The sequence below is a fragment of the Lagopus muta genome, chromosome Z (assembly GCF_023343835.1).
Source record: "Lagopus muta isolate bLagMut1 chromosome Z, bLagMut1 primary, whole genome shotgun sequence".
Taxonomy (NCBI): Eukaryota; Metazoa; Chordata; class Aves; order Galliformes; family Phasianidae; genus Lagopus; species Lagopus muta.
This window is the reverse complement of record NC_064472.1, coordinates 2,358,844-2,384,451: the sequence shown is the minus strand read 5'-3', so window position 1 is coordinate 2,384,451 and position 25,608 is coordinate 2,358,844. Positions and strand designations below refer to the sequence as shown.

Here is a 25,608-nt window from a genome sequence, read left to right as displayed (position 1 = left end):
CCCGAGCTCTGCATTGACAAGGAGCTCCTAACACAGAGCAGACCAGGATGGCATCGTTCCCAGTTTGGACTCACCACCTATCAACACCCAGAGGGCCTGGGACAGTGCACACTCCCCAACACTGCACACGTCTCATTTGGAGCCTCTCTGATGAGAAACCCCAGGATTATTCATTCCCTTCCATCAAACATCTTTGATTCAAACAGCTGTGGGGCTGTGCACACCTGGCTCTGAACTGTGCAGGCGATGCCCATGATCTCCATGCAGCAGATGAACTCACAGCCACTCTGCTCCAAAGCCACAGCTCAGGAAAGCCACGGGACCACCGCATCTGCAGCAGAGCCCAGATAGAGCAGCTCTGAATTGGGCAGGAGGAATATCAGGTAGGGACACACAAAAATGGCATCACAGAGGGGTTGGGGTTTCCCCAGGACAAAGCCAGCTGTCACCCCACAGCAGTGTCAGGCCACTTCTGCCCTTTCCCCACTGCCAGCCCCAGGTTTGGCCAAAACGAGGGCGCGTGTGCTCTCCTAAGTAGGGCACTGCAGTCTGATGCTGTGGTGCTCGGCACAGCGCAGGGCAGTGCCTCCAGCTCTATCCATCCCCCCATATTTATGTTACTGCCGTCGGGATCCATTTTGCTGATGGTGCTGCCTTGCCCTCACTCTGCCCTCCGCAGAATTTCATTAGCACTGCCATGCTGGGGGACAAAACCATCTTTTATTCCTATTTTATCCTCCCACTCCGTGCATCGCATGACCCAACCGGAGCCCCGCAGCAGCACGCGCTGGGAGCTCTGCACACAGCACCTGGTTCTGATGGCTCCAGGTGGGATTCAAGCGCTGCACTCCAGCACCCTTCACAAATTCCAGCTTCACTGCCGCGATGGAAAGGAAATATTTTTCTTCCTTGGATGTTACAGGATGGTTCTGCAGAGGCATGCGGGGGAGCACAGCAGGATGTTATCTAAAGCCCAGCTCTACGGAGCCGCGTCTCCATCACTGCGCTTCCTGAAAGCAGTGGGAACAGCTGTAGGGTGACCCCAGGCACCAGGCTCAGCCCCCACCAGGCAGCAGCACTGCCTGCGTGATGTGTGGGAGGGGATAAGAGAGGATGCACAGATTTGCACTCCGTCTCAGCGCTGCATCAAGGACATCTTTCTGTGCCAACACACCGCTTCCTGAACTCTCCTGAAGTCCTTGCTTGGAATACAGATGGAACCACCTGAACTGCAGCTCAGAAATTCCCCACTCTCTCCTCCCACCTTGATGAGCAGAGCACCCACGCTGCAAATCCGCCTATTTCTGACCCTTCTGAGTATATTCAAGGTGTCCCTCCTCTCCTTCCCTTCCCCACATGGGTAAGGATGCAGCACACCGTAACACCTTTCCCACACCACCTCCATCACTCCTCCGTGTGCTCTTTATGCAGCAACAATTACACTTTGCTCAACTTTTCCATTAACCCAAACAGCCCTGAGTCATGTCTCATGAACGAGCAGGTTTTGTTTTCAATCTGATTCAGTACGTCTGCATGCATCAGATAGATGCAAAAGGTTCTGTCCCCCAGGTGCCTCGCAGGGACACATCAGTCTGGCTGCTGTGCAGACAGGGATGACTCCCTGAGATGCCAGACAGCTCTGAATGAGGTCCAAGATTTATCCTAGGCTGCACAGACACTGCAGGCACCTCTAGAACTCATCTGCTAAAAGCACCATCCATCCGTATACGAGCATCTGCAGTGCTCTGAATGCATGCAGCTCACAAACGCCATGTAGTAAAGGCAGATGAACTGGGAGCACCGGGACTCACAGGGCTGCACCTCAGAGCTGCTCTGGCTGCTGGATAGGCTCTCCATAATGCTCACACTCTGGTTGATGGCTCCTCCCAAGTGCTGGGGCACACGTGCAGGAGCCTAAAGCACTGGTGGTTCCTCACTGGGGTCATTAACAGGGTCTGTCCACTAAGAGGTCTGTTTTCAAGACACCAAGGAGTTTCACATGCTGCACACCCCTGCATCAACTCTGACCCTCAGCCACAGACTTCTGTGGGCAAGGGAACAGAGGAGGTCTCAGATTTTGTCCCTTAGAAGCCAAGTGGTTGCAGACCCGATGCACACATGAGTAAGCATGGTACTTTTGGACCTTACTTCCCATAGTCAGTCCAATTACAGAAAAAAAGAAAAAAAATCAGGAAAAAGTGAGTTTAGATAAGCAAGGGAAAATGGCAGAGCTCAGAACTTCCAAAGCAGCAAAAGGCTCACACTTCTTGCAACTGTCTCAGGCTGCCTGCAGGCTCAGGACGATGCTGCTCAGATGCACAATGACAGCCTCACAGCAGTGCTGAGCAATGCATTTTGGGCTCCTCAGAGAAGCAAGGTTCACTGTACATACGTAGGTCTGTGTCTCCACATCTTTCAGTACATCACCCTCTCACATCATCACTTTCACTCCAGTTTCAAGGGAATGATGGCAGGAGGTTAGGAAGCTCATAAAGTCTTCATGAAAACAGGCAAGCGTATCCAGAGAGAGCCAGCAAGTGACACGGCTGAAAGAGAAGCTGCAACGTGAGCCTGACACTCCACACAGAGCCCCACACACCCAGCCAACCCCATGTACGTGGGGGCAAACCCTCAAGGACTTGCTCCTTCGAGCTCTGAACCTGCAGACACAGGACATTGCCTCCAACAGGATCATTTTCCACCACTGGAGAAGCACATGGCTGCTCCTGCAGCCCCCTCATATCATCTGCTCCTCTCCTACCACCACAGCAGGGGTTCTGACCTCCCACCTCAGCAGCACTGTTCCCATTGCAGTACAAACCAAGGCAGAGCCCCATTTGCAGTTCTGTTTGAGCATCACCCCACCTCTGCAGTGCATACTCTGCTTCTCGCCCTGGGAGCCCAACCAGGAGCCAGCCACACTCCAGTCCAGTGCTGTGGCTGCGTTCTGCATTATTGTTACCATTTAATGAGAGGAAATTATCGTTAATGCTGATTTTAGCTTTTTTTTTTCCTTCTTTTTTTCTTTTTTTTTTCCTCTTTAATTTATTTCTTCTAATGGCTTTCCCAGAAAAACTGCACCAGTCTCTGTCTTTACGCGGTGTGCTGCCACCTGAATGCTAATGAGTGCCAAGGGGACCCGGCATGTCAGCGGGCTGCAGCAGAGCCACGCACTCCCTGCCAGACAGCAAATTGTTTTCCAAATGGCTCCGGTGGCAGAAGGTGGCTCACAGCTTGGGTCAGCACAATAACCCGAGCACTTCTCTCCGTGGGCTCTTCCGCTGCTTGAAAATAACCTCAGCTGTCAGCATGGGCCTCCCTGATGGAGAGAGTGAGATGCCGGGACTGATGAGCAGAGAAGCGTGGGTGCTCCTCCATCAATGGCTTGTCCCATGTCATGGATGGGGCTCCGGGCAGCCTGAGCTGGTGGGAGGGCAGCCAGACCACAGCCTTTAGGAGTGGAGAGCTGTAAGGTCCCTTCAAACCAACCATTCTATGGTTCTGTGATCTTCAAAGTACCTTCTGACCCAATCATTCTATGACTGTGTGACCATCAAGGACTCTGACAATCCAGCTGTTCTGCGGCTCTGTGTTCTTCAAAGTCCCTTCCATCCCAACCATTCTACCCTTCTGTGTTTATGAGATCTTCAAGGACCCTTCCAACTCAACCATTTTTAGTTCTGTGCTGTTCCAATGTCTCTTCTATCCCAACCATTCTACGGTTCTATGGTTTTCATAATTCCACGAATCTGTGATCCCATGATTCTATAATTTATGACACGTCTCCATCCCCTCACCTTCAGAGCACTATTTTCCCCCGCTTTTGGATAGAAGCTTGGAGGAGTACCAGAAAAAAACACAGATGGCTCAGAGCTAAGGAAGGGTCCTGTTCGACTGTTTGATGGATTGTTGAAGAAACTGCTAAATCAATTAGGCTGCTGTGCGTGGGCCAGAACAGTTCGACCTTCCCCATTTCCTCCTTGCCAAAAGCCCCGTGCACGAGGCTGAGGGCAAAGGGTGTGTGGTGTGAGCAGTAAGGATGTCCCCAAATAGACATAGCTCAGCTCAGGCACGCTCAGCCCCACTTCCAAAAGACCCGTCTTGTCCTCGGCCTGCTCAGGATGGGAAGGAGGGGAGGCCAGATAGGCACAGCCCAGCCTCCAGACCGATGCAGACTGGGACAAGGGGGAGTGAGGGAAATCTGAAACGCTCCCATTAACCCGTGGGTAACATAATCAGTGGCCTCAAAGATAGCGTTTCATCTGTTCCCACACACTGCTGCATCTCGGTGCACTCAGCAGCTGGAATGCGACAGGCTGAAGTGCAATTTATGGAGTGCTCTGTGACCTCGAGGGATGAATGGGACTGCAAGATAACATTTATTAGTACTGTTTTACATTAGAAGTAGCGTGGCTCATCGGTGGTTTACATTTCTGGGGCACCTTTCATCTCCAAAAGATAACAAAAGCATCCCACAAATAACGGGTGTGAGCCAGAGCATCGCCACCAGCTCTCCCCGTGCTCATACCTGCCTGTATCAGAGCACAGAGAAATTCAGATCTTCTGCTCTGCAGATGTCTCCCATAACAGACAGCTCGCCACTCCAAAACCCCACTGTGCCCACATGAAAACAGCCATCGCTCCGTAGCACGTCCCCTGCTTTGCACAGCCATGCAGGCACTGCATAAAGGAAAATCAGAGGCACCCAAAATATGGGGGTGTTGTGCAGCTGGACAAGCCGGCACTACTACAGCACCAGTGCTGGGCTGCTGTGGTTGGAGAATGGAACTGAGGGGCAGGATGCAGGACCTGCAGATGCACAGAGCCTCGTGGAGTCCATGTACCATCCTAAAACCATGGGGCTGTGCACATGCCCCGTCATGCCATGATGCCCAGAGCATCCCTACTGACCCCAAAGAGACAATCCATCTCGTCTGCAGAATTAGGGCCACAGCAGACAAAGCAAAAGAAGAACAGAAGTGAAGATCTGCCTCGGAATCATGAAATCATAGAATGGCCTGGGTTGAAAAGGACCACGATGCTCATCCAGTTCCAACCCCCTGCTATGTGCAGGTCACCAACCAGCAGACCAGGCTGCCCAGAGCCACATCCAGCCTCTTGAATGCCTCCAGGGATGGGGCATCCACAGCCTCCTTGGGCAATCTATTCTTGTTCCAGTCTTATTGTGACCTACCTGGATCAACCAGATCCCACACTGGTCGATGCCACTGCATTGAGAATGAATTGTGCATTTGGCCCTACAGCCTTTCCTTCTCTCAGCCTCCCTGCTAAATAAGCTTTGAAAAACCTTGTGTTTGCATTAGTTTAAAGCCCAAAAGCTCAAAGTCGAGCATGCTGCAAAGGGTGAAGGAAGCCAGGCAGGAGTCATGCACAAAGACAAACCTCAACACCCCAGCTCCATGTTCAGCTTTGGGCTCAACCTTGTTGAAGACATCTCACCACAGCTGGGACCACTCAGAGGCTTCCCAAAACTTGTCCAAAGCTGTGGTGAGCAGCAGGTTGGCATCCCATAACTCCCACGAGACGGAATGATGCTCAGGATCACCCAGCAAACTTCTGTCTGCTCCCCTAGAGGTGACACAAAGCTGACACTGGAGGTGCTTAAGAACCGTGGAGATGTGGCACCTGGGGACATGGTGATGGACACAGTGGGACAGGTTGGGATTGGGCTTGGGGATCCTGGAGGTTCTCTCTGACCTGAATGATTCTGTGGTTCTATGATCTCCATCCATCAATGCACAGGCTGCTGCAGCCTCCAAGATGCCCTCAGTATTTCTGCAAGCTACACCTCCCCTCTGCAGCGACTGGTAACAGGACAGAACGCTGCCTCCTCAACACAGATTTCCAGAGAATGGCTTAGACAGGGGAAAGAAAAGGTGCAAAGGATTTCATGCTCTGGGTTTGAAATCCAGCAGTGCTTTCCGAGTCATTTTTGCACAACCCTGTTAGGATTTCTATTTGGATTTCAGCAGTTTCCTTCCTGCTGAGCATTACTCACTCCCCAGGGCAGCAGAGTTTCCTACGGAACCTTAAATGAAATTATCAGGGGCTCACAACTACCATGGGAAGGAACCCACATCAGGCCACACAGCGCAGAGGAAAAAGGCAAGCCAAGAGAAGGCAGGCACAGCCCATGGCAGAGCTGAGACGTGTAAAGGGATTCCAGAGAGCAAAGCCACGGAACCAGCCAGGGCTGAAGCTCAGAGCTCCATGCAGCCCCTCACATGCCTTATTCCAGGGCACAGCTGGCATGCTGTCGATGCACACTGAGCCTGTCATCAGCCAAACCCCACAGACCCCCTCTCTGTAGGGCCGCACTCCGGCTCCCTGTCCCCCAGCACAGACATCCCTCCCGGGTTACACCAACCCACGTGCCTAATCTGCTGGATTTCGTATGGTTGGTGACTGCCCAGTGCCCTAAGCTATCAAGATTTCTCCGTAGGGCTCTCTACACTCGAGGGAATCAGTGGCTCTTCCTGTTTTAGTATTAGACAATACTTTGTTAACTTCGTTAGCCTGCACTCAACTCCTTTGTCCACGTCACTGATAAAAGGACCAAAGAGAACTGGCATCAAATTAAGCACAGCTTCCCACAGGTCCTCCCCAGCTCACCAGGGATGAGTCGGATGAGATCCCAGCCCATGTCCCTGCTATGAGAAGCATGCCAGGGATGCTGCTCCTACCAGTAGGTGAGGAACTGGCTTCAATTTTCCTCCTTCAGCCTGCCAAGAAATCCTGTATGTAGGAGCATCAGATGCTGAAAGGCTGTTCTGTATTCCCTCTTGGGTCTTCAATCAGTGGTTTTCATCATTTCCCAACTAAGCCCTTCCAGGAACTGGAAGAGGAGGAATAATGATTTTATTTTCTAATCCGTTGACATTTCCTATTTGTGCTAAAAGTAGGGATCAAAATGGCTGAGGTCAATTGGAAACAGATTTCAGGAAAGGGAAAGGGGATCAGCTACACGAAAAAACGAGCGCGCCACCCCTCCACGTTCTGTGTAAATCAAAATGAAATGTCTTCATTCACTGTCAAGTCATTTAACTGTCTTGTTTAACCTTTCTTCCTTCTAACTGAAAACCGCCGTTTCAAAACAAAGGAGTTGAAAAGCTCCATTGAGAAGATGTCAGAAAGAAACGCTCTGGCATTTCCAAGATGACACATTTCATTTTGGCATTTCAAACGAAATGCCTGGACATTAAAAGTAAATTAACTCTCCCGGGGGATTTCGAACATATCGAGTTGCCAAATTCAGCTTCAGCTCATGAATAGTTTGGTTTTTCCTAAATCCAACTTTTGAGTGATTTTACACTGATTTTACCACTTGCTTTCGGTCCGGGCTGTGATACTCAGACCCCAACACTGCCCTTGTACATGATCCATCTCTGTACAATCTTCACATTTTGTCTCCAGCCAACGTCTCAAGTCTAGAAATACATACACCTTATGAAAATACTATATAAGAAGAGGTTAGCCGATGACCTGACAACAGCCTCCCAAATTACTTTAACATTTGCTCTGCTCCTAATACACTGCTGTCATTCATGGGGATTAATGGTTATAATTAATCACCAGATTTGAAGGCACGGGAGAAAACCGTCTCCCCACGCACAATGCAGAGGGAACATTATTTATTTGCTAGCACTAACATCTAATTAAAACAACTTCTCAGTAGGTTTCTCCTCACATACACGCAGACGGCCATGTCAAGCCGTGAGTGATTTGCAAGGCTTCGGGGGCACGAGAAGAACAGGCCGCAATGACAGCCAAGGGTATTGTCTAGAACTGCTCTTCAGATGAGTAATACCCGTGCTGATGGGTGCACGTGTCAGCCCAAGGCCCTGGTGAAGGATCTGGGGACACGGCTGTAGCCGCGCTCCAGCCGGCTTTCATCAGCTGGCAGGGGGACGCAGCGCGAGAGCTGCAGTGCTCACCAAAGGGCTGGAGCTCCTGCAGCCGTGCTTCTAGAGGACACCGTGCTCGCAGGCTTCAAGCCAATGGGGATAGACAGAATCTACAGGGAAAAAATGCAGCATCGAGCTTTAGAATCATCAAATCGTGAAGGCTGGAGAAGACCTCCAAGATTCCCAAGACCAACCCATCGCACCATGCCCACTGACCACGTCCCCACGTGCCACATCTCCATGGTTCTGGAAGGGATGAGCACCCCACCACTTCCCTGGGCAGCCTTCGCCAATGCATCGCTGCTCTTTGGAGAAGAAATTGTTCCCAATAACCAACCTGAACCTTTTCTGGTGCAACCAGACCATCAGCTCTTGTCTTATCAGCTTTGTTCCAACCTGCTTCCAGCCTGGCTCACTGAATCATACAATCACTGCAGTTGGAGAAGACTCCCAAGATCACCAAGTCCAACCCCAACACACCCCTGCCATGCCCACTAACCCACTGCCATGTCCCTAACTGTCACCATTCTGGCATGACCTCTCAGGGGTGGCAGATGGAGTGAAGAGCTGCTCAGTAAGCCAGCCAGGGGCAGAAGGATCTGTCCCAGAGCATCAGCAGCAATGTACCCACTCTGTCCAACGGCACAAACCCAACTACACGGTCCTTTGCACTGCAACTTAACATCCTCACATCCTCATTATCCTACCTGAGATTTGTTTTTCTGTTTCACTTTTTAGCACTGAGACTTCCTCATACTGAAAGCACTTGGTACCAGTGACAAAGCAAAGAAAAATCTAACACACCACTATTTTCTACCCTCCCAGATTTCCAAAGGGTCTAACCCAAACCCAAAATATCCTTGCCCCCTACACCAAGACTCCAAACAGGGCTACAGGAGGTCTGAAATACCAACTCCTCTCCAGTGAGAAGCGTGCACTGAACTGAACACCAAAGAATAACTGACATGTTTATACGCCTGCTTGCACAGCACGGCTCTTGTAGGCTGGATGCTCCTTCTATTTATTTAATGTGAATCCACATGAGGTGCAGCACGGCTCAGGATGAAGCTCAATGCCAACAGCACTGCCATTGTCCACTATATAAAGGCAGGTATCCCAGCACAGTCACTGAAGGCATAAAGCACAAAACATGACAAAACGCCACTGCTTTTATGAGACAGCTGCAGAAAAGAATGATTGCAATAGAAAAACATCGATCTCTATTCTGCTTTTCTCTCTCATTGTCCTTTCTCTGGACCTCTTTACCTCTTCACTTTCTGAGGTTAGGGATAGGAGAGCAACAAGCCTCTTTGCGTTCAGCTCTTTCTTCGCTCTACATACAGCTCTGCATTTTAACCGTGCCCTTCTGTGGGGTTTTGACTCCCAGTTCCGGAAGCTCAGTCAACATCCCAGCCTCCAACAGTCCTTAGGAAGCCGCTCCTTTTCTCTTTGGAACTTAAACTGGGAACCTGTTGGTACAAAACCAGATCTAGGCTTTTATTCAGTAAGAATCGTCAAACCAAAGCCAAAAAAAAAACCCAAAAAACAACAACAAAAAAATCCCCACCCAAAAAACAACACAATGAAGAAGACACTACTGGTGAGCACTGAAGCAATGCCCTAAGGTGACATCTGCAAGACTAGGTGCCCATGCAGTCCCTTAGGTAAGATACAAAATGGGAGCCCCACCCTCTAATTAAAGGCGCTAATTAAAGGCTTCTTTGGCTTGTTTCTGCAAGAAAGAAAAGAAAAGCTCAAGGCTTTGGGAAAGTGCTCCTGGGTATGTGTGCCATGAGCCATTCTTGAAGGTATTACAGAAATGGACTTTCTGGTAAGCAGCATCTGAAGAGCTGTGTCAAGATTCCATCCAAAGAGCAGCAGTCCGCAGATATAATGGAATACAAATGGTCTCTAATAGGGCATTTTGCTCTTGCATCACAATTAATCCACTCAGCAGCTCCATTGTGGAGCGGATGCTAGGCTCATGAAAGCTCCCCTTTCCCCACCGTATCAGGGAAAGGTCTGCAGTGATTTGCATCCAAACAAATGAGCTTCATGAATACCAGTTCCTTGCATAGGAGGTTAATTTTATTGCCTCACCCCAGAAATTTTAGCCAAATCACGTTTCCTCCTCTGAAGGCTGCTACTGGCGATGCGATACTGTGGCACGTGGAACAAAAACACACATTTTAACTCATGAAACCCATGCTTCTTTGTCATGTATTTCCAAAACAGCTGCTGTCTGTCAGGGATGCCTCGCTCAGCTCATCAGGTTTATCTCACCTGAAGGAAGTTTGCAAGCTGTGGGCTCCCAGGCACCCATGAGTGATCCTGAGTGCACAGCCCCAAACCCTCTCAGTTCCCAGAAATACCTACAGGAGCTCAAAGCACACTGAACCTCACAAGAGTTTGGTGGAAAAACGAATGAATACAAGGACGGATATCAGAAGTTTTCCTTTGTGGAGAATGATTGGATTAACCAGAAGAAAAGCAAAGCCCCAGGGTCCCTGCTGGGATGAGTGGGTGTGAATTCCAATGCAGACCCAAGGCCACATTGCAAGAGCTCTGCAGGTTATTGCTGTGGGAAGCTCAGGGAGCGCAGTGAAGCCTTCTATCTCCTTCCCACTCCAAAAGGTAGCAGCTATTCTCCTCTGCTTTGAACCAAGCCCTGTATCCCATACCACCTGATGCGACCCGATGCTGCTGTTATAGCAAATGCTGCGTAACTGCAGCATAGAACAGGAGAGAGAAACAGAGATGGAACCAAAGGAAGATCCTTGATTCAGGAAAGGTGCATTCTGCCCCATAGCACCGCCTCAGACACCCTCTGCTTGCTAGATTTACCAAAATATGGAGCAAAGCTGCCATTCCCAACAATAAAACCCCTCTCCCAGGGCATCGCCAGAGACCCCACTCCAGTGCTAGCTCCAAGGCTGCCCAAAACCTATTAATTAGGGGATGCTGTTATGCAAATAATGAAAATTAATGAAGCCCTCACTTACTACTTTAAAATAGCCTCTTCCTTGCTGCTCTCAAATACACCCCAGCTAAGTGGTGAGCATTTTGTCAATCACAAAAGTGACGGCCTGTGAGCTGACACTGCTTTAAAGGATGTCTCTAATATCAACATAAAATAAAACACAAGAACAGCGTTGTCTCCCTGGTGGGTCAGCAGCAGGGAGATGTTAACCCAGCACTCCCAGGGCGGTAGGAAGAGGGGATTCTTCCAGAAATGACAGAGGCACCCTGCCAAGCTCAGCTCCCACCAGCTGAATTGGACAGATGTCTGCAGACGTGAGCCTGGGGTGAGTTAAAGGGTGCCACTTCGGGGCACCCTTTGGAGGTGGCAGTGTCAGAGATTGTCACTTGCAGTTTCAGAATGGAAAAAAAGCAGCTTCTCTTGAGCACGGTCACACCTGGCAATGATCTCTCCCAGCCCAAACCTGGAGGCCAGCAACCATACCCATACGTTGCACCATCTACACCTCTCTTTGCCAGGACTTTGCTCCCAGCACCTCTTGCACGGAGGTGATCCTCACTGCAGTTTCCCATTTGCAAAAGCTTTAAGCAACTGCTGCACCAAGGCTAAGCTGCACAGCACAGCACCCTCAGGAGCTGTGCACTCACTCTGCACCAATGCACAGGGGATGGCACAGCCTGCAGGCAATCCCCCACCACACTGCTGGGCTTGCACCTATTTTCCATCACACAGCAACTCACTCCCACCTGAGGCACATTTGTAAAAGCCATACTCACCCCCGTTGCTGCCAGCTGGCCCTTGGCTCAGCAAGCTGCTGACACTGCTCCCGTTTCCCCTCGCACCTCTTTGCCCCACTCTGTGCACCGGGTTTCTCCTGCAGTGCGTGCAGAACGGGGCACGGATCACTGCATCACCCACTCCCTCAGCTCTGCCAGTTGGAGGAAAACAGGAGGATCCCTGTTTTGCACTTCTGCACATGACTCAGGATGGGCTGGGAGTTGCATTTGGAAGAAGTGATGAAAAGCACCGCCTGCTCCTTTACAGGGGACACTCCCAGCAGCGCTGAGCCCAGCTGCACCCTTGTGAATGAGGGATGCTGCCAGGAGGGGAGGACACACACCATGCAAAATAAGGAGCACAGACAACCATCCACAAGGGGCAGGTAGCAAATTCCCCTGTATTTTTGCCTGGCAGCTTCAAGCCATGAAGCTCCACTCTTCCAAAGCATGGGAGAAAAGCATTGCTGGCTCCTCCAGCTGGGAAGGGGAATCCGGTGAGCAGACAGATGTTCTTCACACACTGCACTGCATGAGAGAACTTGTGGGCTCCAGCTCTGCAATAACCCAAACCTGCTCTGCAGCCGAACACCAAGCAGCTGGATCTCCTCGCTCTTTCTCATTAACAGAAATTAACATGAGCACAACACTTCGCTCAACCCTCCTGGCAGATGGGGGTGAGCCCTACACTCCCCTCCCCATCCCTTTTCCACTTCCAAAATCCACTGACATTGATTTCCTTCCATGCCACCCATGCAAACCCATCACCCCTTCCTACAGAGTTTGTGAAGGTCATAACAACAGACTTCAGTATCCCTCACATTCAAGAAGAACCTCAGCCATCTGCTGCTTTGAACTTTGCATGCATTTTGTGCCAGTTCTAGAGGCTGCAATCAAAGAGGTTCCAAGAGCGCAACTGCATTTCACTGCAGACCTTCTGATGTTTCTCTCCCATGTCTTAAAAATAAAAAATAAATAAATGAGAAAGTGGTCCTTCCTGCAGCAGGAAGCTCTGAGGTTTGAAGATGAACTAGACTGAAATAAATAGAATTCCTCTTTGAAGGGAAGGGAAAGGAAGGGAAGGGGGAAGGACAGTGCCAGAACCAACGCTGCAGAACAAGAGCTGCCTCCTCCTGCTTCCCAGGGGCACGGGGAGCACAACCACATCATTATCAGCCCTGAATGAACAGCAGAGGACGTGACATTTACAGCAGGATGTAACCTTTCGGACTGCTCCGCACCGTTCAGCCATCACTGCTGAGTGATGATCAGATGAAGGCATGGCAGAGCTCAGACACTGTGAGGACGGCTCAAGGAAAGCACCGTCCCAACTGTGAGCAGTGCTGGGGCAAGGGGAGCACAAGGATGGAGAGAAAACCTCCCCAAGGACCATTATCCTACAGAAGACGACAGCCCTGCCTGCTCAGAGAACTTGCAGTGCTGCTCACCCGCTTTCAAGATTTTCCCTAAAAACTGAGGTTCTGTGATGGGGAGAAGGGAGAAGGAAAACAAACAAACAAACAAACAACAAAACGCATCTGTGCATTGGCCAGCATCTGACATGCAAAATGCAGCCCCGAGCTCAAGCCACAGCCCTGCCCAAAGCTCCCCTCCACCCCACACATCACACAGGCTCCTCTCCAGGGTGCGTTCAGCACAGGGTTAAACTTCAAAAATAACACTTAAAACACAAAAAAGGGGGAGGGGACAGCACGTACCACCACCCCCCGCCTCCCATCACCCCTCCACCCCAACACACGTTTGCATCTCACCTGTATTCTCATCAACCCCATCCAAGTCCCCGGGCGCAGCGATGGAATTACCAGCACTGCCTCCTGCCTTGGGTGCTCCTGGGGCAGGCAGCACTTCTGCCAACAGCCCTGCAAACGTTTCGGCTATTTTTCTTGAGTGTTTTAGGGTTTTTTTTGTTGTTGTTGTTTGTTGGTTTTTTTTTTTTCCCACCCTTTTTCCGCCGCGGTTTCGCTCACAGCTCTGGCCAGACCCACAGCTCTTCCATCCCTCTCATAAATCACCTCCTCGGCACGCCCAGAGGCAAACCGGTGTCTGCCCGGCACGGCGCTGATTGGCCTCTTGCTAATTACCCACGAGGAAGAGTGTGGCTCAGGTGACACGTTTATGGAGATAAATATTGTAACTTCGCCACTCGTGCTGCAAACTCGTTCCAGCCGGAGAGATCCTCCGGTTGATTCAAGGGGAAAATGCCTGGATAATTAATTTTTTTTTTTTTTTTTTTTTTTTAAGGCCATGAAATATTAATTAGGTGATCTACGCAGCGCGTTCCAGGTGCAATTAGGAGCTGTTGGTCGGGGAAATGCGCGGCAGTGGAGCTCAGGCAGCGCTCAGCCCCATCCCCTCTTGCTATAGCAACAGGGAGACCTTGGCAACCCACGGTCCTGGCTTTATTTTAGTTGTTGAGATGGGAGCAGGAATTGTGCATCACGGTGACTATCTGCTCCACAGCTGCTCCAGCACTGGGATACAAAACGGGGGACAGGAGAGCCCCAGGTAGCCCAGCTGCCACCAATCCTGCCCTACAAAAGGGAATGCTCAGCAGCCAGATGAGCCAGCTCATGAACAACTTAAGCTGCTGCGTGTTGTGCAGAGCCTGTGCCTTCCAGAGCAGCACCCAGTATCTGCCATCACCTCCTGTCCCATCACCTCCTGTCCCAGCAGGTCCCATCACCTCCTGTCCCACCTCTCTGTGTCCCATCACCTCCTGTCCCATCACCTCCTGTCCCAGCAGATCCCATCATCTCCTGTCCTCTCTGTGTCCCATCATCTCCAGTCCCATCACCTCCTGTCCCAGCACCTCCTGTCCCACCTCTCTGTGTCCCATCACCTCCTGTCCCAGCAGGTCCCATCACCTTCTGTCCCACCTCTCTGTGTCCCATCACCTCCTGTCCCAGCAGGTCCCATCATCTCCTGTCCCACCTCTCTGTGTCCCATCATCTCCAGTCCCATCACCTCCTGTCCCAGCACCTCCTGTCCCACCTCTCTGTGTCCCATCATCTCCAGTCCCATCACCTCCTGTCCCATCATCTCCTGTCCCACCTCTCTGTGTCCCATCACCTCCTGTCCCAGCAGGTCCCATCACCTCCTGTCCTATCACCTTCTGTCCCATCTCCCCATTTCCCACCACCTCCTGTCCCACCACGTCCCTGTGTCCCACCTCCTTGTGTCCCACCATGCCTTGCCCATCACAACAGGCTCCTGCCTCGGGGGGGACATGTGGCAAGGCTGTGTTACTACTGCCTTTAGTCAATTAGGCTGTTAATGGGGCAGCAATAACCCATCCTGAGCAGGAATCAGTCCACTCAGTGGGAGACACTTGCTTTCACTGCTGCTCTTTTTGGCACCCCGAGGCCCCAAGACCATGCTTCTCACACCCATCATCCCACTGTCTCAGTTTCCACTCAAACTCAGCTGTTTCTTTCCACTCTAGCATCTAGTTTAGCCCAAATGAATTCCTCCAGCAGCCTCTATACGCTGCCCTATCACAGGTGGGATGCATGTCACCACCAAGACTCATTCCTAGCTTTAACTCCCCCAGGTTTTACCAGCACGAGCACAAGCGGATGGAGCCCAGCCAAGAGCTTCTGAAGAATCATTAAGGTTGGAAGATCATCTAGGCCAACCCCAATCCATCAGCTTCCCCACTGATCCCAACATCAGCCACAGTGGAGCCCCGTAGGAATGTAGCTTCTCGCTGCAGCACCTGGAGGCAACTAAACAATAGCACTGGAAACATCAGTCCTTCAGGAAAGATGCCAAGGAGGTTTTGAAGCATGGAAAGCAAAGGGGCGTGCTGTGCTTAAACACCACTCTAAAGAGAGGAGCAGCAGAATTGAGGGTAGATTAGACAGCACAGTGACTACTCTAAAGAAAAACAATGGTATAGAAAACCTATATATCCAATTCCCAGCCCTGAGGCATCATCAGATGGAGCATGCTGGCCAGGCTCCACGGAGCGACGACGCCGACATCCACTGCTGACGGCTGGACCCAAGACGTCTGTCAGCATTTTCATCTGGTTTTGTTTTCGACTGGGCTGGAAAGTACCTCCACCAGAAGGCACCGTGCCCTTTCGTGCACATTAAAACCAAGAGTTATCAGAGACAAATGTCAACGTGTTAACGACGGGCTGGTAGAAAGATGCCTCTCTCATCCAGCCACATACCTGCACATCTTGTCCTGCAGTCCTTCCTAAGCCCATTGGCTGGCAGGGAATGCCAGCAGCCAGAAGGGAATGAGATGTGCTGCCTTCCTGCAGGGCGGTACTGGGGTGCCCAGGAGCTCATCCCAATGGAGCAGCCCCCAGCACAAAGATGGAAAAGCACAGGTGATGGAAAGCAGCCCTTGTCCAAGGAGGGTGGATCTTTCGTTATGTTTGGTTTACCTCCTATATCAACATAAGCCATGAAGCATACGATCCCTTTAGGTTCTGTGAATCCACTTAGATTGCATCTCTGGAGCTGGAGCTTTCCAGGAATTGAATAGCTGAGAGACACAACGTGAGTGATGTGAAATCAAACGCGGAGCCTCCAACATGAAAGGCAATCGGAGAGGATGACAGCACTGCTTATACCGAGGGAGAAAGGGGGAGGCAAGGAAATTAAAAGCAATTAAAGGGAATTAATTAAAAGGTATAGCTGAAACTACGAAAGAAGAAAAACAGCTATGCAGAGTTTGCTCAATAGCCCCAACTTATAATTGTTGCACTCAGAGCTCTAAGCCCTACGGGCTCCTCTGCCCCATGGCTGTCTCAAAACAACAAAAGAGAATCCCATGACTTAACCAAATGACTCCTCTGCCTCTCCGTCTGCATGGCTGATGAGTTTCAGAGCTCTCCTCCCAGCCAGCAACAAAGGAGCCATGAGAAGCAAGGCTGTCCCCACAACGACCACAGAACAAATTGGAGAGATCCAATGCCCAGCACCCTCTGATGCACAAGCAGTGCAGGGTCCGAAAGTTGCAGAGCACAGGCTCCCACCAGAGAGACGGATGCAGCTGCAAAGGGGTGAGTGGCAAGGCTGGGTCCTGCTGCTGGGCACAGAGCATGAAAAGGGCAGGTGGGAAGTGCACCGAGCACAGGTGGCCCAAACCCCATTGTTCTTGGGCAGCTGAGCAATCAGCATACACCCTTCACTGCACAAGGACTTCAATGACCAAATAACCATAACTCTTTCTTAGGGCACCGACAGAAGATTTATTCTGCCTCTGGGCTCCACTGGGTCGGCAGTGCCCCACACATGCTACCCAGGTGAGACAACTGTAAGTTGAGTGTTTGCTGTTTGCTGCTGCAGGGACTGCACCGCTCAATAATTCAGTGCCTAATGACTGTTTAACAAGAGTGCTCCCCACCATTCCAGAAGCAATCCAGTGGCCAGGCCGTGAGATTCCAGCAAAGGAGCCTGAAATGAGCTCCTGGTTGGCGTAAGGAGTGCAACCAGTGTAATTCTGGGCTGCACACAGCATGGTATGTGGCACCTGGGGACACGATCAGTGAGCACAGGGGGATGGGATGGGGTTGGACTGCTGATCTTGGAGGTCTTCTCCAACCCTAGTGATTCCATGATTCTATGAGTGGGCATGGTGGGGATGGGTTGGGTTTGGACCTGGGGATCTTGGAGGTCTTTTCCAACCTCAATAATTCCATTATTCTATGAGCCAAAAGAGAAATGGAACCGCTCGCTGGTTTAAAGCCTCACTGATGCACATGCATGCATGGTCAGCTGCCCTCTGAGCTACGAAAGCAGAGCTTATCTAAAGGACAAGCTTTCTGATTCCATCCCTGAGTCCCACCTCCACACGGAGCACCACCAGGGATCCCAGTCTCATTCCCATGGCACAGCTCCATTGCAGATCCCTTCCTGCCTCCTGCACCCCAAGCCTTTGGCATTAAGGCTCCCTCTGCACGGCTCTGACAGTAGGGTGTCCTTGGACAGGAAGCACAGAGTGGTACAGAACACTGGGACACAGAGCAGCTGTGCGCAGAGCCTGTGGTGGCACTGCTGGGAGGAAATGACACACCACTGCCCTGCTTTGCTCGAGACCAAAATGGGGCAGAAAAACAAAAATGAACAATTCTGGCTCACTTCCCCACCTGCATCACCCTTCCAGCCACAGGCACCATGAACCAAGCAGAATCAGGTCCTTTTAGCACCACTGATTCCAAAGAAGAGCTTGGAAACATAACATGTCCCATTGCCCCGCTGGGTTGATGGACACCTACTGCTTTGGTATTTTGCCCACCATGCTCTCCCCTCTACCAGAACAAGAACACTCTCACTACTCCCCAGGCAGAGCCATCTCCACGTCTCAGCCACCTCTCCTTCTTCTCTCTTGAGCTCTAACAAAAGTACCTAACGAAAAAAGCAAGACACAAAGGTCACTTTCCAACAAACCAAGAACAGGAATCAAAATCTCCACTAGATTAAGCAAGAAGGTGGGCTGGGGATTGCACCCATAGTAACAGGAGAGCAACCCCAACCCGTGTCCCTCGGCAGCAACAGAGGAGGTGGAAGGATAGAGAAGGTAATTAGAATAAATAGAGTGAGAAAAATTTGGCAGAGCAAAGAGGACTCCCTGGCCCTCTGCTCACATCGACATTGAAAATCTCCTGCTTAAATTTTGTTTCCAAGTGAACTGTGAGTATGCTTCAGCTTCGCGTTGCTCAGCATGGACAAAAGACAGCTCCTTTCTATTTTTCCCGCTGCTGAAGATTCATCCCAAGCCCCTCCAGCTCAGCAAAAGAGCAAAACCAGCTGCCAACCCACCCTGGGGGTTGCCAAAACTCAGAGAGCACAACAATGTCCCTATTCCCAGCACCGATGGGCCCATACGGGACAGGGCAGTGGGAAGAGAGAGCAGCTCTGCTTTCACCAACGGTTTGCAGACGCATCCGTTTCCCTGCAGAGTTCCCCAAAACATTCATCACTTCCCAAACATTATCAACTTTGTTAAGGAAAATACAAAACTCCCAAGCCAGACCCCTGTGCCTCCCACAGAAGGAATTATCTCTAGCACAACTAAGCCTAACAAGTAGGAGAGGCTTTGCATGGATGGTGCCTTAAAGCACAGACTGTTCCAACTTGGGTTTCTTCCACATTATTGTTCCCAGGCTCTGCAACCCTCCCAGCCACAGCTGCAGGCCATACAGCACCTTCCTCATTTTCAGCTTATTTCAGAGCAAGTGAACAGCTCCCCTTGAGTCCTGTGGACACTCTGCTGAGCTGCACAGGTTCCCAAATGAAGGTCTGTGTGCACGTGTGCAAAGCACTCACAAATACACAGAGGACAGGGAAGACACAGGCGATGAGGAAACGTTCTTCTGACCCACGAGGACAGCCCTCACGCTGCTCAAGGTGCAGCTGGGAGATGATCCGAAGGCAGAGCCATGTGGGGAGGGGACAGGAGCCCGAGAGGGCCATTTCCCTCTCTCTGCAGACAGCCACGGGGAGGAGGGTGACACGGGGATGATGAAGTCCCCTTCACAGCATCGGGGTTGCCAAGCAACCAGGACATACCGAGAGACAATAGGGACCGAGGCCAAAATGTGGGGAGGGGTGAAGGACTGCTTTCCCCCTGTGTGGGGAAAGACACTGTGGCTAAGGAGAGCGTTACATCCCCAAATCATTGCTCCCAACACCCCGGTCCCACCATCCCCCCCTGCATCCCAGGCAGTGACCACAGAAAGTTCCCGCAGGTTTCCAATACCATGACAGCTCTTGTCAAAAAAAATGCACCAGAGGAAACTCACTCAGGACTGGAAGGTTGCTTTCATTTTCTCCGCTGATTTATTTCACTTTATTTTGTTGGCTGATATTTGCTTCTTTTCAAAGCCTCCCCACGCCCCTGGGTTGTACGCTGGGCAGCAGGGCTGTGAAGGTGCTTTGCTTTTCAGCTCAAGCCCCAGTGGAGACAACAGGTTTAGGATAACCCCAGCCATGCAGAAGGGCTGCTCTGACAGCAACAGGCTGCACAGGCGAGCAAAACCACCATGAGTGAGTGATAATGAATGCAGATTGGTGTGCATCAGTTCCTGCACCACACCATTAATTGCTCCAGATAAGCCACAGAACTTTCATGTCATCCATACAACCACTCCTCTTGCCCATTAATTGCTCCAGATAAGCCATAGAACTTTCATGTCAGCCATGCAACCTCTCCTCTTGGCCACTGGCAGCCACACACAAAATCCCCACACCATGCTCACAGAGGCTGGATTTCCATACAGTCATCGTGGATGGATTCCCGTGGAGTCCATCGTATTTGTCAGACCGAACCACTCCACAGCCCCAGATGGAGGCAGTGATTCTGCATTCTGGCCCCGAAATATCACTTAGTTCTGTTACCAAAGAACATCCTGCTGCCCCAGAGCCTGAGCGAGCCCCACTGCAGCACTGTGAGCAGCACTGTGTGCCCACAGAGGTGTGTGGAACGCTGGGGCACTATTTCTGATTAATGACTCCACCTACACTTCCAGCTTCTGACCCACTGCTGTTATCCCTCTGCTTCTGACAACGGGATCTAATTAAACTGATGAGATGAAAGGATGAGCAGGGCTGCTCCTGCTACACCTGTAAGGCACAGACAGTGACAGAAGGAAAAAACATCCCCAAATGGCACAAACCCCATTGCTTGGGGCTCGTCCATCACAGTACCCCATCCCCTGGCAGCATCAAGCGATGCCACAGCATGGGAAGAGTACAGATGCACCATCCCAACATCACCCATGAATCACTAAGGATGTCCCAAAAGCTTTGAACTATTCTCTCTCCTTTCCCCATCCACCCCTTTATTGAAATGCACTGACCTGAGGGGGTCACAGAGTCCCCAAAGGTCCCCTGTCCAGCTCCTGCCCCAGCAGGATGCCATGTCCCTACAAATAATGGGGTGCAGGACGGCATGGGGCTGGCAGACAGCACAAGCTCGCACTCGGCTCTTCAATGCTGCTTTGGAAAACATAGGAGAAAGGAGGACAGAAAGACAGAAAAGTGATGTGGCTCACAACAGGCTCTGTAGGGCCATCCGTTCGGGAGCTTTACCCGTTCGGGATGGGGGGGGGGAGGTTTGGCTGAGCAATCGATAGCACAATGCAGACAGCAGGGGGAGGAGATGGAGCTGCACGACCCTAAATAAACCCCGTGCTTCTCGGGGCGGGGGGGGGGGGGGGGCGGGGGGTGGTCCTGGGTGCTTCTTTGTCCCGCGCTGACACCTCCCCCTCCTGACAGCCGGGGACAGCAGGGACACGTTGGGACAGGGGGACTCTGCTGAGGGATGCTGTGACATGGGGGGATGTGGTGACATGAAGGGACACGGTGACAGGGGGTGATGGGGTAACGTGGGGTGACACGGGGGGACATGGAAACACAGGGGGAGGCACAGAGACAGGCAGCAGCATATGCAGGGCAGCACTGTGTCCTGGGGGAACAGAGGAAACACGGGGGACACTGTGACACAGGTTCCTGGGGAGGGGTGTGCCCAGATAAAGGGATGGGGTAATGAAGAAATGGGATGAATTGGGGATAAATACAGGAAAAAGAAATGGGAATGGGAATGGGCTGTAGAAATGGGATGAAGGAATATACAGGGATAAAGAAATGGGATGAAGAAGTAGGGTGAAGAAATAAGATGAACATGGGATTAACAGGGATGAGGAAATGGAATGGATACGGGGTAAAGAAATGGGATGAAAGAATCGGGTGATCCTCGTGGCTCCATTCCAATGCAGAAAATTCTAAGATCCTATGATAAATAGGGTATTAGCAGGGGTAAAGAAATGGAATGGAGGAATGGGGAGAAGGAATGGGATGAATATGGGATAATATGGGAAAAAGAAACGAGATGAGTATGGGATAAAGCTATGAGGTGAGCAAGCAGATGAATATGGGATAAATATACGGGATGAAGAAAAGGGATGGATATGGGACAAGCAAAGGGGATGAGGGAACGGGGCGAAGGAATGGGAGAATATGGGGTGAAGAAGGGATAAACGGGGATGAAGAAATGGGAAGGATAAGGGATAAGGAAATAGGATGAAGGAGAGGGATGAATATGGGATGAATAAGGGCAAAGAAACGAGACGGAGGGGCGGTGTTAAATGGGATAAATGAAGAAATGGGATGAAGGAATAGGGTGAATACGGGATAAAAGTGCAGAAAAGAGACGGGGCGGGTCAGGGGTACAGAGTTGGGATGGAGCAGCGGGGCGAACACGGGAAAAAGAAACGGGGGGAGCACGCGATGTAAGCGGGATAGATAGGGGTAACGGAGCGGAGGAAAGGTGGGGCGGGGAAGCGGGACAGCTCAGCGGGCACAGAGCCGGGACAGACAGAGCCGGGACAGACAGACGGAGCCCGCTCAGCCGCAGCCCCGAGCCGATCGCAGCCCGCCCCGCTCCCCCGTACCTCCGCGCCGCGCAACTTCGGCCGAAGTTCCGCCTCTCCGCCAACGGGACGGGACGGGACGGCACACCACCTGCGCTCCGGGTCCCCCCGTCCGTCCGCTGGCGCTGTGGCGGTGCGGATCGCGGCGGAGGCCCGGATGTGTGCCCGTTCTCTCCCTCCCTCCCTCCGCCGCTGCCCGGGGCGGTGCCGCCCCGCGCTGAGCTCTGTGTGTGTTGGGGGGGGGGGGGGGGGGGGGGGGGAAGAGCACTGCCGCCCGTGGGCGCCACGTGGGAGCCGCCCCGATTCCACCCCCCGCCCCCCCCCCTCCTCCCTCGGCGGGGTGACAGCTCCACGCGCCCGGAGAGCGGGGGAACGGGCGGGGGGAGCGGCCAATGGGAGAGCGGGAAAGGATAGCGGGGCGGGGCGAGGGGGAGAGGCGGCCAATCGGGGCGCGGCGGGGCGGAGGAGCGGGAGAGGAGGTGCTGTGAAGAGAGCGCTGTGAGGAGAGCGTTGAGAGCTGCGTTGAGGGCTGAATTTGTTCCTCGTATCCAGCGTGAGGCCGTGGCCTCTCCTGTCGTCCTGACTCCCCACAATTAAAATGGGGAGAACGAGTAAATGTCAAGGTCACAGCAGCGTGGAATGGTTGGGTTGGAAGGCACCTTAAAGCTCCCTCAGACCCACCCCTGCCGTGGGCTGGTTGCTCCCCATCGGATCAGGCTGCCCACGATCCCATCCAGCACAGCCTCGGCACCTGCAGGTCGTTTCTCGTTGGCCCTCATTGCCCTGACCGACTGGCCAGCCGCCCTCAGACCCCATGGACACGCGTCCCGCTCACAGAACCGCAGAAACACCAAGGTTGTAAAAGACCCACAAGATCATCCAGTCCAACCACCTGCCTATCGCCAGGAGCGCTCGCTGAACCATGTCCCTCTGCACAAAACCCAGGCTTTCCTTGAATTCCTCACCCACCCGTCGTCAGCCCTGGAGTGGCTTCCTTACCAGGAAAGGGCGCTGATCTTTGTGGCATCACAGCGCCGGAGTGCCCTGCCGCAGCAGCACCCTGGTTCCCCGTCCCGTCCCCCCCCTCCCCGTGCAGCCTGTGCCACTGCATCACCGCTCTTCGGAGAAATTTTTTTCCCCTAATATCCACCCTCACCCTCCCCTGATGCAACCTGAGGCCGCTGCCTCTCATCCTATCACTTGTACTCCTGCAGCCGTTTGGTCAACGCCAGCATGCTGAGGCAGAGGGTTCTGACTTGCCAAGTTTATCCCCTTCTAAGAGCAAAAACTTGGCTCTGTGAGATTGTTCCACTCTGACATTTGCTAATGAAGTGATTGAGAGTGTGGGAACTGGCAGGAGAGGCAGGGAGCTACCTCATCTTCATACACATAATCAATAGCAAATCAGTACTTAAAAAGTAAAGCGGCTGATGGTGTTTTTGTAGGGCAAGACATGCCCTGCATTTCAGTCTTTGATTCGGAGGATTTAATGTGCCGTGAGACAGAGCTCAGCAAGTGAGTCACATTGTAAAAGCTCTCCTGTAGCTCCTGGTGCTCCCTCTTGGCAAGTGTGTCATGGTTGCTTCAACATGTCTGAATCCAGTCTCCAGCTCTGTAAGCCCCCAAGGCCCTGGTAGGAAAATCCCTGAGTGCAGACCTCGGAGGGATGGCACGAAATCATGCGTCGGGCTCTTGCTGGGGTCTAGACGCTCAGAGCTGGATTGGGTCCAGGCTGGATGAGGCAGAGGGTGGCACAGCTCTCTCCACCTGCAGGGATCCCGTTGGGATGCTGAAGCCCCAAGCCTGCAGCATGGGCACTAAGCCCACATCTCAGGAAGTTCCTGTTGCAGCTACCCACTGCATCTTGGCCAAGAAACAAACCTAGCTCCTTGCTTCCACCGTGTTTACAGGGCATCTCACCATTCCTAGCTGAAGAAGAGCATCTTCTGTGTATTTGCGCTACCACATCCATCACAGATGACCATCAGCACCTCTGAAGTGTCTACTTAAATTCTAAGCTCCTGCCTGCAAGAGAGATTCTGCCAAGAAATCCAAAGGTCCTTCTCGTATCTTTGTCACATTATTTGCTTTTCTCCAATGTCTCAGATATTAGAGGTAATTTATTTTAGTCTGGAGCTGCCTGTTCAGCAAGTGACAGGGCTGGATATGGTCTTTTTTTCTCCTTTATTTACACATTGAGGATGCAGGGAAAGTTCCTTTACTAGTAACTCCTGCTCTCCCTTTGTGCTGGTCTGACAGCAATCTGTCTCCTCTTCTTCTCCTAGATTGTCTGACAGTTTGGGGACCCAAAGTGAGGCCTTGGGAAATAGATGGGAAGCAAGAGGGGGAAGGGCAGCACGGAAGAGGGACAGCAACCAGCCTGGGGCTCTTGAGATGTCATGAAATCATAGGATCATAGAGTCACAGAATCATTAGGGTTGGAGAAGACCTCTGAGATCCCCAAGTCCAACCCCAAGCCATCCCCACCAAGCCTGCTGACCATGACCCTGAGTGCCACATTCACAGAACTGGTGCATTTGAGTTTGCAGTGAGAAGGCTGCAGGAGCATTGCATGCTGACTGCTCCAGTGCTTAAGTGCTGATTCTCAGCAAAGGCCACATCAGTGACGGTGATAATAAATGTCCTTGGAGATGCAGGAAGACAGCCATGTGCTCTGCTGACCCCAGCAGCAAGTTTGACTTTTGGATCCACGTACCAACCACTCTGATGGGCTGATACAGCCCAGGGCAGAAAGGGGCCCATCCTGATGCGTGCAGGGAAGGGCACTAAACAGAGAAGCCCTGAAATCCTGCTTGTGAAGCTTCCTGGAAGTAGGGACATCTGCATCCACGTGTGTCAGCAGCGTCAGGGCCAAGCTGCTCAGCAGGAGCATGAAGGGTTACAGGCACTTGTGCAGTCCTGGGCACTCTGAGCACAGGGTGGAGGCCAGCCGGCAGGGTGACCTGGTGTCTCTGGAAGCTGATGCTGGGTGCTTGACTTGAAATGGCCCTGGGAGCGAACAGATGGCTCCTCTTTATTTGCATGCTACTTGGATTTGTGTCTCGAGCAGAAGAATAACTTAATTTTTGACATTTGCTTCTCCTCAGAGCCCAACACAATTTATGTTACACTGACATTTGCGTGAAGGATGTTGCTTTAGGCACAAAAGCCATCCTGGCTTTAACCCTACAAGGAGCCAAATAGGCAGGAGCCATCTTCCTCCCACACTCCTTCCTAGGCTCTTCCAGAGGATATCACACTTACACCATAACCAAAAAATCAGGAGAAAACAGTCATTTGAGGCTTGTGGAAGGAAGGGGCAGGACCGGAGTGAGACTGGGCTGGAAAATATCTCATCTGTAGGCCTGAAATGAGAGACTGCTTGTGGGTGAGGTTTAACTACTATTAAAAATACCCTTCGTGGCCTGTGCAGTTCATCTGGAGCAGAGGGGATAAATTTAGCAGATCCCTGTTCCCAGCAGTCCAAGTGCAGACCTCCTGCACCCACAGCTTTAAGAG

At 51.8% G+C, this 25,608-nt stretch overlaps 1 protein-coding gene across 1 annotated transcript in view; it reads right to left on the bottom strand.

Moving 5' to 3' along the window:
- ZBTB7C (zinc finger and BTB domain containing 7C) overlaps window positions 1-22,237 on the bottom strand; it is a 102,817-nt gene extending 80,580 nt beyond the window's left edge. The window contains exon 1 of the mRNA XM_048931602.1: window positions 22,111-22,237. The gene's annotated coding sequence lies outside the window, so the exon portion shown is untranslated. The remainder of the gene's footprint in view (window positions 1-22,110) is intronic.
- Between the last annotated feature and the right edge of the window lie 3,371 nt (window positions 22,238-25,608).